This window comes from Frankliniella occidentalis, unplaced genomic scaffold, assembly GCF_000697945.3.
Source record: "Frankliniella occidentalis isolate FOCC.00 unplaced genomic scaffold, Focc_3.1 Scaffold26, whole genome shotgun sequence".
NCBI lineage: Eukaryota > Metazoa > Arthropoda > Insecta > Thysanoptera > Thripidae > Frankliniella > Frankliniella occidentalis.
The window spans coordinates 1163046-1168384 of NW_026267156.1; the positions used below are offsets into that span (position 1 = coordinate 1163046).

At 43.2% G+C, this 5339-nt stretch overlaps 2 long non-coding RNA genes across 3 annotated transcripts in view; one reads left to right on the top strand and one right to left on the bottom strand.

The window, feature by feature from the left end:
• Positions 1 to 2459, top strand: LOC113203032 (uncharacterized). Its single transcript, XR_003303236.2, has 3 exons — positions 1 to 219; positions 1802 to 1916; positions 2353 to 2459. It is a non-coding gene; the product is annotated as an uncharacterized LOC113203032 (long non-coding RNA).
• Positions 2460 to 2468: 9 nt separating this feature from the next.
• LOC113203033 (uncharacterized) overlaps positions 2469 to 5339 on the bottom strand; it is a 236033-nt gene continuing 233162 nt past the window's right edge. The window contains exons 1-3 of one of the 2 annotated variants that reach the window (XR_008010911.1): positions 4744 to 4953; positions 3987 to 4055; positions 2469 to 2982 (exon numbers count right to left, since the gene is read on the bottom strand). This is a non-coding gene — a long non-coding RNA (uncharacterized LOC113203033). Of the gene's footprint in view, positions 2983 to 3986; positions 4056 to 4743; positions 4954 to 5339 lie in introns of those variants that run through there. The other variant, XR_008010910.1, reaches the window with a different exon arrangement.

The following is a 5339-nucleotide window of genomic DNA, read 5'->3' on the forward strand; positions in this document are numbered from 1 at the left end:
CACCGGTCACCGTCGCAGTACGAACGATTCCGAATGACAACGCCTGCGGCGCATCGGGTAGGCCTTCCCGCCAAGTGTCTGTGTGCAGATAGTGGCCTACCCTTAGCGCCTGAGCGGCGATACCCCCTGCTAGCCCCGCACGTACCCTGCAACGAGACTACTATGGGCTGGAACATTTGTCGTTTCGGTAGGCTTGTGGCTGTTTCTGACTTCGCGGAGGTAACAAACTGCTGTTGTTATTTTGTTGTTGTTCTGGTTCGTCATTGCAAATTATAGATTTGTCAATATAGTTTCATAGAGAGCCCTCTATCTATGCGTAGACGCGGAAGGACGCAAACGTGATAAGTCTCATTCACAAACTTATCTTCATAACCTCATTTTGAATTTCTAACCATGTGCCAAACTTTTTTCGACATTTCTCTATGGCAAATTTAAATGAATGTCTCAAATTTCTTCTGTTTCACTTTTACCGGGCTGTTGGTATTTCACAGATGTCGAATTTAGAGAGAATGCAAACTCGCAAAACACGAGTGCTCAAAATGATACCATATAAACCTGAAAAAAAGTTCATTGCTTTAATTAAGACCAGCGCCTTTTGCTCTACAATCGTGCTACTATCATGTCTGGAGGTGTTATGTGTTCCTAGATAAAAGTGCAAACAGTTCATAAAGGATGGCACCGCACTGACATCAATACTCGTTCTTCCTACCACTAAGAGGGGACGTGGGCTGGTGAAGAACGAGTAATGAAGGCCTCTGATGCCCTCAAATTATAAATTGATTGATATTTTTAATAAAGTTGGTGCAGTGAATGTAAGGCCATTGAGAGTAATTGTAGCCCCCCTCCTCATTCCGTCACCATCCCAGCTCTAGCTCATGACTCTCCTCCTGATAGAGATGCAGGTACGGAGGGAAATAGTAGGGTATTGCGCTGCAAGCAAACTAACTGCAACTTTAAAAAGAAAATCATAACTGCCCGATCTGTTTCCTCCTGAATGCTGATTGGTCAACGATGACCTTGATATACCGGTCAGCCAATGAGTGCGCAGAGGGAAGCAGATCGAGCAGTCATGCTTTTCTTCTTTAGGTTCCGTTTTGCTTGCAGCGGAATAACCTATTATATTTAGTAAGTAATGTGAGGATGTTTTTAAAATAGAAAAGAGCGCCAGTTTGCTCATTTTCTGTCCTTAGGGAATAACTGCTATTAATCGCAGATATAGTCCCTAAAATTTTTGAGTTTTTCAAGTGGGATTCTAATTTTTTGTTTAAGTTACATTTTGAATAAATTTTGAAGCCTCTGAGATCCCTAATGTCTTTAACCTTTCTGCTGCACTAAGGATTGCAAAAGGGAATGGAGGACACCATGAAGCAGGACTGGAAGAAAAGAGGGCTTACAAAAAAGTTTTACTTTATTTATTTTCATGAAATCTTACAAATGTTAATTATGATGTGATCATATTTTTCTTTTATCTCCTCATTGATTTTGCCCTTTTTTCTGCTCAAAGACAGGCAGAAATATTCCAGTTCATGCCAACTGAATGCTCATTTTCTCTTTAGTCCTTGAATAATTGATAAAAATGTATAGTAAACAATATGGAAACAGAGTGAAAAGTGCATGAATATTTATATATTCCACCTGTAAATGTTTAACATTGAGTTGACATTGTTTGTCCTAGGCAATGCTTTTGAAGCATGGCAAGTGAATGTTATGCAGCTCCCTAAAACTGTCGAGAGTCCAGAGAGGAGTTGGTGCAACCATGATACATGTTGACCAAAATTCTGTTTTTACCCGCTTGTTGCAGGAAGACCGTCTATTAGTTGCATCTGCGCTTGACATCAGCTAAGCAGCCGTCAGATGCTGAGTCGGCGTCACAGCATCACTGGACCCTTTTCCTCATGATCACAGGAATGAATCTGGTAAGTTTTGACTTTTCATGTAATGTTAGAGTCATGTTGGGTAAAAGTTTATTTTGGTATTTGTTTCTATTAGGGGGTAACTTGTCATATATCTTTACTGTCTCTATGCTACCTCCATGTACGGCTTTTTACTTGATCCTAAAATATGTAGTAGTGTGTTGATTGTAGTGGAGGGAAGTGGAAAAGGCAAATCATCAGTATGTCACTTCCAGTAATGCTGCTATTTATTTCATTTGTATGGTACAGTCATAGTAAAATAGGAAGTGATGCTGGTTCTTGTAGGGATATGCCTGGACTTGATGCTGGCCACCTGTAACATAGAATTTCATTCGATGAGTTGGCATCACAGTAATACATATGGCCCAGAAAACGTTTGAGTTGAACTCTGAGATAATAATTTGAATTTAACTTATAGATTTTTTTCATTCTTTTTCAGGTATCCAGATTAGCCCCAAGTCACCAGCAGAAACAAGCCGGCTACTTGAGGAAGACTTACTCTTATAATGTAAATGATTTGAAACAATAAAGAATAGAAAATCACTACATCTGACATTTTACTTGATTTCCTACACCTAGTTAGCTAGAAGCTGTAGTAACTGTGGATGTAGTAGCAGACAGCCACCACTACCGCAGTGACGTCACAGACGTCTCTGATGCAGCGGCCGCAGTGGCAGCAGTAGGATTACCACTACTACTACCCCCACAGCCCCCGCAGCAGCGGCGGCAGCCCACTACTACCTCCACAGCAGCCGCAGCCGAGAGGAGGGCAGGGGGAGGGGAGGTTTTTTCGGACGGCTTAGGGCGACACGTCCAGCCCCCTCATTGACGCAGTGAGGTCACGCGTTGCACGTATTGTCCCCATGCAAGGGGTCCGCTGACTCCACAGCGTTGAGCGGAACGGCTCCGCTAGACCCTTCCACAATGTGGGTGGTGAATTTACAGGGGGGTAAAAAAATAACTGGACCAACGGTTATCACTGTGACCCCAACTCAACTTATATCTGATGATTCCATGGGCTGCACGACTGATGTCCAGGACAGAAACACCTCCAGGCAGGCCGATCTTCCTGCAACAAACCAAAGAGGCAGTTTTAGTCGAAGAAACGGGATGTAAGAGGGCCAGGAAGCACGCAATTTCGACAGAGGAGGTCAAAGGCGACTCTCCTAGACCAATCCCAACCATTTCCAGCGATTTTCAAATTTTTCATATTTCGCAAAATATACAAAGGCTATAGCCTTTGTGTTTTTATCGAAAATTGATGGGTCCGGATTTCGACGGAAAAGTAGTCGAATCGACAGGGGGGAACCATGGGACCACAAAACTACTTTTGGTTCCGCCAGAAACCACCCCTGTCTAGAGAAACTTGAGTTTTAAGGGGTGGTCTTTTGAATCTGGCGGGCAGCGTACGATGGGCTGCCTACCTCGCAGGCGAACCGGTCCAAGAAAAACAGGCATAACTCTCTTAAAATGGCCCGGCGGCGTGAAATTTCGACGAGGAGTTTGAAAGGAGGTGCTGTCGGACCAATCCCAACCATTTCTGGCGATTTTGTTTTTCATTTTTGGCAAAATTGACAAAGGCCTTTCTGTGTTTTTAGCGAAAATCGATGGCGCTCGTTCTTGACGGAGGAGTATTAGAATCGAAATTCCCAGTTTGGTACCACAAAACTACTTTTGGTTCTGTCAGAAACCACTCTTGACCAGGGAAACGTAAGTATTAGGAGGGGGTGGTCTTTTGAATCTGGCGGGCAGCGTACAATGGGCTGCCTACCGAGCCGGAAACTAGAGTTTTAAGTGGTGGTCTTTCGAACTATGGGCGGGTTATTTACCTAAGGCGCACAAGCTAGAGTAACAGGAAAAGAACTCTGCTGTAGTGGGTTGGCTCCATGATATTTACACAGATCAAGTGAGATTTTGACGGGGGATGGGGGATGATTAAAATTGTCAGGGAAGAACCAAGACACCACAAAAACCATTATAAACTGAACTTTGATGCACACCAAAACCAAAGGGAGCTTCTCATAGAGTCCGAACAGAGACAAATTGGACCAGCATTGGTTATTGTCAACTCACCTATACTTTCAGGTAAAATGACTCCATTGACTTCTTTGCTCAGGTCAAGAACATTTCCAGGCCGTTTTCCTGCAATCATATTAAATGGTACTTTTAGTACTATGTTTGCTTTCAATTATTACTCGACAATTGTCAACTATTAAGTACGTATAATTTTACTCATACTATTACTATGGTAACTTGTTTCACGACGGTATTTCTTTCTGAGGGAAAAAAGACTTCCGTAGAAAGAAATGCAATGGTGAATTCGATAAATTAATCCATGTTGGGAGTGGACTATTCAACCATCTCCCTCAGGAAATCAAGAATATGAAAACTGAAAAAAGATAGTAAGCTGTGCTAAAGGAGGTGTTTACTAGCAATGAAGCCCTACTCAAGAGCCTTTTAACAATGGTTTTACCAAATTCAAATAGTACATTCTATCATGTATAACACATGATAACACAAATAGCGCTAAAGCCCTCAGTTGACTATCAAAGCCTAACCTGACTTAATACATTTTGCTGTTCCACAAAGAATAATAATACAGAGTAAAATAATATGATGTAAAATACCCAGGTAGCAAAACCAGCAAAACTGCATTGTACGTCCAATCTAAAATGTGCAAGTTGTTCAACACCGTTTCAACAAAGCTTACAGTGATCACAAGTCTCAATAACAGGCATGTCATCTACTGTGTCTCCAAAAATATACTACAACTACAACTAATTAGTGTAATAATAAGTGTATAAATGCCGGAGCCACTGGAGCAACTAACCTCCTACAATGGCCGGAACAGAACAATTAATATTCCGGAAACCATCACGCACTACGATCCCTTGCGATTAAAATCAAAAAACGACGCTGTCCACCCTAAAATTCTGATTAGGATCTTGTGACAAATTTGGGTAGGAATTATCGGTAAAGAGTTGCAGAAGACGCCGATTTCACTGTTTGTTTACGTTGTCTTAAAGGGGCGCGGCCGGCGGGATGCGGTTAGGGTGGGGGTTGGGGGTAGCGCTCAGCGGAGGGAGTAGTCTCGTTCGGTGAGCAAAAGAGGAAGAAATCGCTTGACCCAGCTACCGGGACTCGAACCCCCGTGAGTTGGATGGAAGCTTTTTCGTCTTGTAGCATTCAAACCGAGCGACCAACAAAAAAAAAAAAAAAGCGCCTCCGGCAGGGCTTGAACCCATGACCCGGGCTCCCCGCCCCGACACCTTTACGCATTCGGCTAAGGGGCCACACTCATAGCGCACTGACTAGAACACAATCTGACGATAACGCGGCGTGGGAAAGAAAGAATGAAAGAAAGAGAGAGAAAAAAGGCGGGCCGGCCGGGTCACAGGTGGGACTCGAACCCCAGCGCGGGTTGCC